At 53.0% G+C, this 12,981-nt stretch overlaps 1 pseudogene; it reads right to left on the bottom strand.

Annotated features, from left to right (window-relative positions):
- Nucleotides 1-10,842: 10,842 nt before the first annotated feature.
- LOC147121846 (large ribosomal subunit protein eL33 pseudogene) lies at nucleotides 10,843-11,246 on the bottom strand (annotated as a pseudogene).
- Nucleotides 11,247-12,981: the final 1,735 nt, after the last annotated feature.

Genomic DNA, 12,981 nt, shown 5'->3' with positions numbered 1-12,981 from the left:
ACACAAAAGGTCAATTCTGGAACAACAGGTACATGATGACCCTAGATCACAGGATTACACTCCAGCTATGGCACCACGATAATCACGGCAAATAATGCTTGACATGAATTGTACGCTACTGAAACAAATAATAAATAAAACATCCCATGTTCTTAAGCAGAAATCGTTCTGATTAGGAGTTTAACTATTGTGTTCTTTGGAGAAATTATGTAATCTGTAGGGCAATGTGTAAAAAGTAGCCTTCAATCACAGGTTCACTGTGTAACTAAAGCGAAAAAGGAGCTTACAGTGGATTGCTAAACCTTTCTGCGCTGTGCACGTTTGACATTTAAAAAAAAAACTTACATGAGAATAAAAGAAAAGATAGATTACTACAAGGCCACTCAGCCCTCTATGCCCACTGATCTAATTACAATCTACCCATTTGTAGATTCTACCCAACCCAACTAATCTCTGATTTCCAATGTTAACTCCAGATTATCAATCAATCCCCACATCTCCACCATTCAGTTCTCACATAGCTGCTCATGGAGAGTTTAGTTCATTTGGGCACTCATCGAATGGTGGTGCTGAAATAGACCAGTTTTCCACTTTGGTCACCCAGTATCCCATGTCAGATATAGAAGATGCAGAATAAGCATACTGGAGCTCCATTGATGATCCTTACCCCCCAGCCTCAGAAAAACAACCCATACTGCACCAATATGACATTTCGGCTTCCCATGCCAAGCATCATTATGTACTCTGAGTGAGATTGCAATTTAGCACCATTTAGCTGAATTATGGACAGTTTGCGCAATGGGTCCACACCACTAGGAACTGGGTTGACACTGCCTCAACTCATTTCAGGTCGGATCCTTATAGACAGCTGAGAGAGGGGACTTTCATTCTGAGCTGGATTTAGACTCAGATCCCTGAAATAAAAAGAAAGTCTTTTAAACTGTTGTCGTTAATAGTTGTTGCTTCTATACAAGAAAAATAAATGACAGTTTTTGTGAGAATTGCGAGGTATTATAGTGACTTTACAATTGCCTGACATTTTCACATTTGTAAGAGTAGCAATATTTGTTTTTATTTGTTGTTGGGACCTGAGCAACATTAGCAAGGCCGGCATTTACTGTCCATCCCTAGTTGCCCCAAGTAGCTGCTGGTAAGCCTTCTTCTTGAAGCGTTGCTGTCCATGTGGTGAAGGTACTCCCACAGTGCTGTTAGGGAGGGAGTTCCAGGATTTTGTCCCAGCGATGATGAAGGAACAGCGGTATATGTCCACGTCGGGATGGTATGTGACATGGAGGGGGACTTAGAAGTCGTTCCGTTCAGTGGTCTTACTGTTCTGGTTTTTCTTGGTGGTAGAGGTCACGGGCTGGGAGGTGCTGTTGAAGTAAGCTCAATGAATTGCTAAAATACATACTGCAGCCATTTGTGCGTCGGTGATGGAGGGGGTGGATACTGAGTCCAGTGGCAGAGGTGCCAATCAAGCAGGCTACTCGATCCTGGATGGTGTTGAGCTGCCTTCGTGCTGCAGCCATCCAGGTGAGTGGTGAATATTTCATCAGGTTCTTTACTTGAATCTTGCATATGGCAGAGAAGCATTGAGAGGGTCAGGAGGTGAACTACTCATCACAGAATACCCAGTCCTGCTCTTGTAACCAGGCTGTTGATATGGCTGGTCCGGTTAAGCTTCTGGTCAATGTATGAAATCCCCTGCTCTTCTTTAAATAGTGCCACGGAATCTTTTGCATACACCCGAGAGGGCAGACGGAGCATCAGTTTAATGCCTCATCCAAAAGAGGGCACCTCCAACAGTGCAGCACTCCCTCAGTACTGCACTGAAGTGTTGTCCTGGATTATGTGCTCAAGTCTCTGGAGTGGGATTTGAACCCAGTAGTTTATGACCCAGCAGTGAGAGTGCTACCACTGAGTCACAGCTGACACGTGGCGTAAGTGGCAAAAGCTAGAAGGCCAATGACCAAGCTGCATGATACTGGACGCTAGCTTTAATTTTATCAATTTGTTTTCATATATATTTAGCCAGCACGTGTGCCTTTGTGACGTCTGATAGCATTACAATTTAGCTATGCCAGCTTTCATTGCAAGCTGTTAGTCTGGGCCTGAAGAATGGGCATGAAGATCAGCTTGGTCAGGGATATATTCGAGCAGAGCACGTTAAAAAGTGAAGCAAATATAGTCCATTAAAGTCTAGTCTCCTCGTGATCTGCAATTTGATTCTGTAATGGTCTACAGGAATGCAATATTCTGAAAATCCATGTGTTGCACAGCTGTATATAGACAAGGCTTAGACTGATTAGCTGTATTATCCACATGAAGACCCCAGGGCATTCAAATACAATTGAATACATGAGTATACAATCCTGATGTAAGCAAAACTCCTCACAAGCCCCAAGTTTCCTTCCTCTGTGTGCTATTTTTATTGCTCTGGTTAATGTTTGTGTTCTATTCCTATCTGCGCTATTTTAATGCAGTTGTTAACCCATTTATTTTGTATAGTTTAAACACATTAAGCAATGTTCTAAAGTGTAAGAAGAAATTAAACTCCCAAGTCAGAATTGGTACAGTTAGTCTTGCTACATATAAATCTTGGTACAGGTAGACTATCCTTTATCCGAACTTCCGAAAACCAAAAACCTCTAAAAACCGAAAGTTTTTTTGTTCAGCGTAAGCCGTGCGCACGACATGACCAGAGTGGCGCATGACTTACGCTGAACAGGGCAGAGGGTCACAGAGTTCCCTCCTGGGTAGGAGATTGCAGGCCGAGCCAGGCAGTGTGAAGGAGGTACCGGGAGAGTGAACCCAACAATACAGCGGCCCGTCCGATATTCTTTTCTCCCCCCCCACCCGACCCGACCCGACCCCTGACCCGAACCGCGGCCCGTCCGATATTCTTTTCTCCCCCCCCCCGACCCGACCTGACCCCCGACCCGAACCGCGGCCTGTCTGATATTATTTTCTCCCCCCCCCCCACCCGACCCGACCCAAACCGCGGCCCGTCCGATATTCTTTTCTCCCCCCCGACCCCCCCGACGACCCCCCGACCCCTGGCGACCACCCCCCGACCCAACGACCCCAACGACCCCTGACCCCGACCCCCGATGACCCCCCGACCCCTGACCTGAACCGCGGCCCGTCCGATATTCTTTTCTCCCCCCCCACCCGACCCCCGACCTGATTTGCGGGCCAGCTTAGTAGGAGTCAGCCGATATCTGGCTTTCCAGAGAAGCAGGAAGGGGAATGAGACACGGAACAGTCGCAAGAGGCAGCCTGAACTTTTAAAATTTATATTAAATACAAATTTCTCAGTCTTATAATAATACCTTCTGAAATCCGAAAAATTCTGAAAACCGAAACTCAGCTGGTCCCAAGGCTTTCGGATAAGGGATACTGTACCTGTATCTGCAATTTTTTTTTTCATTAGGTTGACCTGTTTCACATTAGCGGAACCTGCTATATATAAAACTGGAAGAATGGAGCATCGAGACTGGATTACACAGCTATGTGATCCAGTGAATTACTTTGATGCTGATGTACAAGCGCAATATCAACAAGGAGCCACATGTATCATCCATTACTACCTAGCAGTTATTTTATATTCATCGCATCCTTTTAGCTTTAGTTCTCAAAAGACCATGGACTAGAAATTTGGAACGATTCCTGCGCCTGAATGGGTAGGTCCGAGGTGCACCCGATATTGGGCCTCGGACCTCATCAAATGAGACCCGTGAACTGCGGACACCTGCTGGGCAACTCCAAGCAGCTCGCCGGTAAACAGGCTTCGAATTTCGGGCCGCTGTGCCGCCAGCAACAGCCCTCACGTAAGTGCTTAAAGGGGAAGGAAAGGTAATCTGTTGGGGGTGGCCAACGGGAGAGGGCCGATTGGGTGACTAGGACAGGGGCGACTGGGAGGAGGAGGTTTATATAAATCTTGTTCATAACAGGAAAAAATGAATAGGATTAAATATGATATTAATCCTAAGCAAATTTCTATGTATGCATTCTGTGTGATCATCTCCAATTCAAAATAAACAGTTGTAGGTATTCGTGTTGACCTCTCGGGACGAATGACTACTAAATAATTTAGTTCGAGTTCGGATGAATAATCACTAAGTTGTTTATTAACTGGAACTGACGAAATACAACAGGTAAGCTGGCTTTATACAGGAGCAATGCGAGATAGGTCTTACCCCGACGGGGACTCCACGAGGACTGAGTCCGTAGTCCTCGGGAGAGCGTGATGACGTCATCATGCTTAGTCACGTTTTCCCGCTCTTCGGATGTCATGTGACCGCGTCCTGACGCTAGCGTATTGGCCTGCGCTTGGGGCGGTCACGTGACCCGTGCCGATATGTCGGCGCGTTCACCCGGTGCGGAGGCTGGCCGTTGAGACCGAAGTCGCGACCGCGGTAGCAGGAGCTGGAGGCCGAGCTGAGCCGGCGCTTGCCGCGGGGGATCGCGTCGCTCATGTCTGCCAGCCGATGCGGCTGAAGTCGCGGTAGGCCGGGCTGTGCCGGCGGCTGTCGCGCATACGTCACGCAATGCGTGATGTGACGTCAGTGCGCTAGGGCGCGTCTTAAAGGGGCAACGGCCCCCACAGGTAAGTTAAAGGGGCAATGGCCCAAACTGGTAAGTAATACACGCATTATATGAATTATATACATTATGGCCTAGAAATTCATTGTAGCCACTTTTGGGGCGTTAAAGTCGGGCGGCCGCTAAAGTTTGCGCCCGCCGCCAAATCGAGGCCACTTCTGCGATATTCATTAGCTTCGCCCTAAGAGTTTGCTCGAGCGCTAAAACTGGTGCTGGAAGCTTCTCTTTAGGCGCTAAGCCGGAGGTGCTGAGCGAGAGCGCCCAGGCCGGGCGCAGCGCAGGTGCGGCCATCTCGTGATTGACAGCAGACACCCTGGCGCCGGCCAGCTCTTAAGGGGGAAGAGTCGACTTTGTCTGCTGCCACGCCCTGGATAGTGGAGCCCTCCAGCTAGGCCTGAACACTGCTGCTGGACCCAAATAGCACCTGAAGCCATGCAGAGGGCCCGTGAACGAGCGCAGCGCTTCTCAGAGCGTGATCTGAGTGTGCTGGTTGGTGGTGTGGAGAAGAGGCGCCATATTTTGTACCCGGACAATGGCAGGAGGGCGCCGCTCCGCGCCTACCGGAGAGCCTGGAGGCATGTCGCCAGCAAGGTGTCAGCCAACAGCGAGGTCCCCAGGACCGGTGTCCAATGCCGCAAAAAGTTTAATGACCTCACGCGGATTGTCAGGGTGAGTACCCTTTCCAGTGACCTCCTCATCCTTGCATGTGCACCTCACATTATGGGCAAAGGGACCTGAAAGCCCTAATGGCCAGCCCTCATCCAGCAGCTATGGAACAGGCATGAACATCAATTGCACATTCTGCACTTAACACACTGGCCAAGCTATTCCACCATGGGAGGCAGTGCACACAAGATCAGGGCGACACACTGGCCAGGCTCTTCCACCATGGGAGGCAGTGCACACAAGATCAGGGCGACACACTGGCCAGGCTATTCCACCATGGGAGGCAGTGCACACAAGATCAGGGCGACACACTGTACTTAGAGGCCGTCCTTTCTCTTGCAGGCCAAGCTGGCTAATAATCGGAAGAGCCGGACTGCGACCGGGGGAGGCCGACCCCAGATCCAGCCGCTCACCGAGCTTCAACATCGCGTGGAGCGCATCATGGGTGCCCGGGTGATTGGCCCTGTTGCATGTGGAGATGTCGACCCTGTTCTGGGCACCAATGGTAAGGACATCCACGTTTGGACCTCTCTCGTCCCACTTGCGCATCAGATCTACATCCTTTGCCACTGTCCGACCAATGCGCTGAATGCCACCACTCATGCATCCGTCGCTGACGCCCTCTCCTCACTCTAAAGCTACTCTTGTGCCTTCCTGCTTTCAGATGGTGAGGAGGAGGTCCCTGAACTTGCCAGTGACAGCCCCTCAGAGGAGGAGGAGGAGGAGGAGCAAGAGGTAGGCGGCCCATCAGGGGAACCCTCAGCCGTGGCAACCCATGCCAATGTAGGGGACACGTCTTCCCTGGAGGGGAGCGTCGCGGAAGTGTCGGAGGGGAGGGGAGCTCATGGGACCTGCGGCCTGCAGAAACGCGGGAGGGGGTGCCAGGTCGGCGGCCTTCTCCCCAGAGGGGGGAAGGGTCGGAGGGGAGTCCAATTGCTGGGCCCAGCGGCCTCCAGCAATGCAGGAAGGGTCGGCCAGCTCGGCGGCCTTCTCCCCAGAGGGAGAGTCCGGCCTCCAGTCCGGAGATGGTCTTCGCCGAGGAGATGGAACGCCTCGAGGACTTGTCCGCGGACTCGGAGCGCCGGCACACGGAGCTCATGGGGGTAGTGGCACGGTTGCCTGAGGCCATCGAGTCCCTCTCTCGGAGTGTTACCGACGTCGGGGCCTCACAGGCCATCAGTTTGGCGGAATTCGGGGCAGAGCAGGCAGCGAGTCGGGCGGCATTCGGGGCAGATCAGGCAGCGAGTCGTGCGGCATTCGGGGCAGCTCAGGCAGCGAGTGGGCAGCTGATCAGTGGCGCCGTGCAGTCACTGGGTGCTCTGATGAGGTCACTGAACAGGTCAACATGGGCACTCACTGCTGCCACACTCGCTGTGTCAGCCAGGCATCGCCAGGGCACCCGGCACGCTGCAGCAGCACAGCGGTCTGTCCCTCGGCAGATTGGTGCGCATGCTGCAGTGCTGGCCCGGGCAAGTGCCAGTGTCTCAGGCGACCAGCGAGCGCCTGCCATCCGCCAGCTTGCCCCCATTCCTCCAGCCGCCACTGCCACTCCCCCAGTGGAGCTGCCAGGAGCTGCTGCAGCGACTGATGCTGGCCAGCCACAGCTGCAGCATTCAACAGCCGCCCGCTCGATGGCCAGACCACGACTAGGCCGACCCCCAAGGGCATCTGCCATCACGACATGTGCCCCTCTGGAGCCTGCCCCCAGCCTTGCAGCAGCCAATGGCCTTACTTTGAGGAGGAGCAGCAGGGCGGGCAGGGGCCACACAAAGATGGCCAAGGCATCGACCTAGCGGGCCAAAAAGTCGAATGTGTGGCCAGTTGTGTTTGTTTTTTGAGGCCGAGAATTGGATGTTTGTTTTTTGAAGGCCGAGGATGTGATGTTTGTTTTTTACGAAGGCTGAGGATGACGGCCATTTTAGTTGCACTGTTTTGTTAATCCTCTCAAGGTTGTGGGAGCGAGTAATGTGTTTGAGTGTTTTTTGGGGGTTTTGTCTGTTTTTGGTTTTCATGTGGGAAGGGCCCTGAGTTTGTACAATAAAGCATTTTATTTATTAACATTGTCCATGTTTGATCTTTGAAGTGTTTGTTGCCTTAACCGGCTGAGGGCTTGCGGAGCGGCTGCAATCATGTTCTTTCATTGGCACAAGCCATTCCCTGACAGGGGGCCTAGAAGTGACGTTCAATAAGCCGCCGACGGGCGGCCCTTGGACCTTGTGCCTCCCTCCTGGGCTGGTACTCCTCATCCTCCTCCTCCTCATGCTCCTCCTGCTCCTCCTCCTGAGGTGGGGGTCCAACGTGAGGTGGCAGTGCCTGGGTCCTGCGGATAGCCAGGTTGTGCAGCATGCAGCAAACGACGACGAATTGGGAGACTCGGTCCTGCGAATACTGGAGGGCTCCCCCGGAGCGATCGAGACAGCGGAACCGTTGCTTGAGGACGCCGATTGTTTGTTCTATGATGTTCCTAGTCGCTTGATGGCTCTCGTTGTATGCCTCTTCAGCAGGGGTCGTGGGCGCACGGAGCGGGGTCATGAGCCAGGTACACAAAGGATAGCCTTTGTCCCCGATAAGCCATCCTCTTGGGGGAGGCTGTGCCTGGAACATGTCAGCCACAGTTGTCTGTCGCAGGATAAAGGCATCGTGGCTGCTGCCTGGAAAGCGGGCATTGACAGCTAGGATGCGCTGCCTGTGGTCACACACCAGCTGTACGTTGAGGGAATGGTAGCCCTTCCAGTTGCGGTAATCCTCGGCATGCTCCAGAGGTGCCCGCAAAGCCACATGCGTGCAGTCAATGGCGCCCTGCACCATGGGGAAGCCCGCTATTCTTGCAAATCCCACTGCACGCTGCTGCTGCTTGTCCAGGGTCATGGGGAAGGAGATGAATTGATGTCTCCTTGTGAAAAGGGCTTCGGTCACCTGGCGGATGCAGCAATGCACGGCGAACTGGGAGATGTTAGCGATGTCCCCAGCAGCGGATTGGAAGGAGCCGGTGGCATAGAAGTTGAGAGCCACCGACAGAGACGTCCTGCGCATCAGCTGTGGCTGCAGATCTCTCTGAAGCAGCTGGCAGATGTCTGCAACCACCTCCCTTCTGAATCGCAGCCTCCTTACACACATCGCGGCAGACATGGTCAGATAGAAGGACTGCTGGCGGTATACCCTGGGTGGGTAAGGCCTCAGTTGGCGACGCCTGTTGCCCCCTCTGCGTCTAGCCAGGGCTGCCACTCTCTCACGGCGTCTGTAAGCCCTTCTGGCATAAGGCTGAAAGTCAGCGTTGGCACCCAATGCAGCCCCCACTATATGCTGGGAAACAATGAGCTCTCAATGAAGGCAAGGATAATTGCTAAGCTCTGGCCTGAGCCAAAAATACCTGTCCTAGGGTTGGTCCAAAGCAGTAAGCTCTCCTCCTTGGTCTCTCTCCAAAAAACCGTTGCACAAGAGTGAATGCTGCAAAATGGCTGCCCTTTATAGTGCAGGGTAAGTGCCCTTTAATTAGCGCTCCCCGCGGCCCGCCTCGGCTGTGTACCGTTCCACTTCACAGTCGTTCGGGCCGCCCGGCGCACAATGGGGCGGCGCGAGTGAAGTTCCGGTTCGGGGCGCACAAAGGGCGTTGCACTAGTAAATGACGTCATGATCTGCGCGCGCAGCAGGGCGCGCGCTAAGACTTCGCGCCGGCGCTAAATGTGTACTGAAGTTGGGGCGAGGCGCAGATCGCGCTGCGCCCGGGCGCTAAGCGCCTAGCGCTCGAGATCTACTCCTCCTAAGGCGCTAACGGCTGGCACGCCCAACTGAATTTCTAGGCCATGTGTAAGGGACACCCGGTGGAACCGCCACATGCGCCCCCCCAGAATTCACTTTAACGAAAGTCCAAAGATGAGATGGTCTGACGAGCAGTTGGTCTCAGTGGGCGTGCTGTCTCGACTTGGCGGGCGAGGTCTGAAGATGCTAGTCGTCAGCGGATCCTTACGCACGTCATGGCGAATAAAACATATCCGTCAGGCGAAGGACCGTGGAAACGTGCGAAACAGCAGGCCATGTCAGAGTGACGGGCAGGTCGGGCGGACGCGGGCGATCGCTCTGTTGATGGTAGAAGTCCTTGTTCTGACGAACTCTGCAGGAACGCCAACCGGGCGATCCAGAAGGACTTTACGGGCGAGGTTGGTGAACTCGCCGACAGGTGAGCATAATCATCGGGAGCCTGGCACGCACAGAACAGTGCGTACCATAGTGCTACGACGATCGCACAACGGAGAGTGAGCCGTTGCTACGCAGAGCAGTGCTCGGTGCGGACTGCAACTTTCATGTGGCCGATCGCGGCCACGGGCTGTCCGTTGGACCCGTCCTCGATGTTTGCTGCATCAGTAGATGTTTACGTTTGTTAAGGGGGAATGGGCGGCCGCAGCGAGCGAGTGGCTGAAAAACAGCATCGGCATGTAACGGGCTAGAATGGCAAATGTCGGCCCGCGTCAGGTGCTGTCCAAGCGTCGGAGTTGGAGATGGGCAGGCCCTTAGTTCTTAGTTCTGATCATTCTGTTGATTCGGTCTTTTCTGTTACCAGCAGCACCACCCTCAACAAAAGGTATTGTCTTTTCGTTCATGCCACCACGTGGCGAGGACAGTTTGAAGGGCCACAAGACATCGTTGGCCATGTTGAAGTTCTTGCCGACTGTGTAGATCCCATGGATCAGATCGCCAATACAAATTATGTCATACTTTCCAAGCTGCTTTGCAATCGAGGCATTGGCAGTGAAAGTGATGCGCTGGTGTTGGATCTGTCGAAACCACGTTTGTAAATCAATTCACAGACAGACTTCAGATTTGGATATTCCCATGTAATGTATGGCTCTGCAATACGGAGCATGTTGATTGAAGCTTTATTTGTTTTTGAATTTCAGATGCTTCGAAGTGGGAAGGAGCGTTTAGGATGATAGTAGGACTAAAAGGTTCACTGGCCTGTGTTGAGCCGCATTTTTTCGAATCCTCCTCACTGATGGGAGTGACCGAATCGAGTTCTTCATGAGGAAGGCAATTAGAAAAGCCACTGTCCACAGGGTGACGCAACAATTTTACCCCTTGAGTGCCCCTGCCAAAGCGTTTGAAACGAAAAACTGGTGAGGCAGCAACATTGAGGAAGCGATTGAGCAAGGGGGTGTGCATCTTGAGCACCGTCTCTGAATCTTGCCCTACTTGTCTGTTGAGGACTGGGCAATCAATCACACGCATGTCAAAGGCAGATCCTAAAAAGGATGGTTTGTGAGTCTCGTTGGCTGTAGCGATGGTGTAAGGAGGCTGAGCTGCGGATTCATCGCAATATTTCCCAAACAAGCCAACCGGAAGGATTCACTGAGCGAGACTGCTACGTAGACGCTCTTTTGGGCAATTAACGTTCCGAGTGTGTCTTCTGAAGAAAATGGTCACCGTCATTGCATTAAGTCTCTGAGAGGCTTCCGGGAACGCCATTTTAAACAGTAGAGCGGACAGAAGTCATCGGTGATGTCTCATCTCAACATTACGTTCAAATCTGTGCCTTGCGGTGCTAAAGGAACTGGAAGTTAACTAAGTGGACGAGGAAACATTTGTTATTTATTGTCAATTGACGTACAGCTGTGCTTCAATTCCTTGATGGGTACAGCTTCGCACGAATCCTGTGCCCCCTAGCCCTGGTAGGCAGGTTACTGCTGGACTTGGCACGGACCATGCCACTGCTTGAATGAGCACGAGTCTTGTGTGGTTTACCACCAGGAGTGACAGTGCTGTTCTTAGCTTTGTAGACGTAGGCACCTCTCGTGCCCAGGTAAAGGTCCGTTTCAGCGCGGCAAGAAACCCCCTCAATCTGCAGGAGAGCAGTGTGCTCTCTTTGGTTGCGAAAGCCTCGTTTATAGCCAGTAAACGCAGTTTTGCAGAACATATGGATATTACAAGTCCTGATATCAGTAATGAAACAGTAGAAGGAATAGTAACCTGCTTTCGGTAGGTTTTCTTTCACTGTTTCTGTAGGAAGGCTATTCACTCGGCTCTTGTCAGGTCGTTAAAATCAGAGTGCAGGTTTTCGACCTTCTGTAGCTTAAAACCTGTTTCTAGCATGTGCTCTATGGAGAGGAATCACTTCCGGACCCTTGTGCTGATGGACCAGAGAAAGGGTGGGACAGACCGGGTCGTCGTCGCGGTCGGTGGGGGGAAACTGCCGGAAGGGCGGCAACGCTGCTTGTCGTTTCTGTTGACTTAGTGAAACTACTGCTGAGAAGGCGGCACGCTTCTCTTACTCGCCGGCAAGTATGATAGGTAACACAACCAGCAGGCCGACGGGCTGGTGCGTCGTCGGCGGGGAACGAGTCTTCGTGTTGCACGAGGGGTGGAGCCTCGTGGCTTGCGAAGGATGGGTCCTCGAGGTTTGCGAGTGGTGGGTCCTCGTGGTTCGCGAGGGATGGGTCCTTGCGTTTCAAGAGGAACGAGTCCTCGTGTTTGGGGAGGAGCGAGTCCTCGTGGTTCACGGGGGTGAGTCCTCGTGGTATCCCCGCCGGGCGCGCTCCGATCTTGTGGGCCCGAACATGCTGTACCCCGCACTTGGAGAGATTTATACTTGCTGTTGCGTTGGACGTATGGGCGGACGACCCGCATGGCGGTAGAGAAGTCGAACACGGGGGCAGTAAGCAAATGCGTGGTCTACTCCGCGTCGATGGTCCCGGCGAACTGGGCTTCTACCTTGCCAAAGCACGAGGGCGGTTGTTTCTCCCTGAAGTGCGGCAGCGACAGCAAAACGGCTGGTGCTTCCATGGTGTGCTTCTTTTGCAAAAAACGTTCGCAAAATCGAGGTCCGGCTGTTTTTTTTGGTTTTTTTTGTCCGTGAAAAACGTGATCACCTCCAGGCTGTGCTGCCCTTGCGAATACTTTCACAAAAACGGGGTCGCCAGGTTCAGGCTGTGTGCTTCCTCCGTGAAAACCGTCCACGGAGTCGGTTGTTCGTCGGTTGTTCGTCGGTCGTCGTCTGTGAAGACGAGGTTCAGGGTGCGCGTTTCTTCCGTGAAAAACGTTCACGAATACGGGGTCACCAATTGTAGTGTAGGAATTGATGAGCGCCCGTACTCACGTCATTGGAGGTGTTGTTGGCTGCGCTTCGGCCGTGAAAAACGTTCACGGTCTCGGGGTCACCAATTGTAGGTATTCGTGTTGACCTCTCAGGACGAATGACTACTAAATAATTTAGGTCTTACCCCGACGGGGACTCCATGAGGACTGAGTCCGTAGTCCTCGGGAGAGCGTGATGACGTCATCATGCTTAGTCACGTTTTCCTGCTCTTCGGATGTCATGTGACCGCGTCCTGATGCTAGCGTATTGGCCCGCGCTTGGGGCGGTCACGTGACCCGCGCCGATACGTCGGCGCATTCACCCGGTGCGGAGGCTGGCCGTTGAGACCGAAGTCGCGACCGCGGTAGCAGGAGCTGGAGGCCGAGCTGAGCCGGCGCTTGCCGCGGGGGATCGCGTCGCTCATGTCTGCCAGCCGATGCGGCTGAAGTCGCGGTAGGCCGGGCTGTGCCGGCGGCTGTCGCGCATACGTCACGCAATGCGTGATGTGACGTCAGCGCGCTAGGGCGCGTCTTAAAGGGGCAACGGCCCCCACAGGTAAGTTAAAGGGGCAATGGCCCAAACTGGTAAGTAATACACGTACAGTTAGGTTAAAGTGAATTATATACATTATGGCCTAGAAATTC

This window comes from Somniosus microcephalus, chromosome 3 (genome assembly GCF_052327205.1).
Source record: "Somniosus microcephalus isolate GS21.2 chromosome 3, FLI_Smic_1.0, whole genome shotgun sequence".
Taxonomy (NCBI): Eukaryota; Metazoa; Chordata; class Chondrichthyes; order Squaliformes; family Somniosidae; genus Somniosus; species Somniosus microcephalus.
Note: the sequence above shows the minus strand (reverse complement) of the source record. Positions and strands in the feature narration are given on the sequence as shown.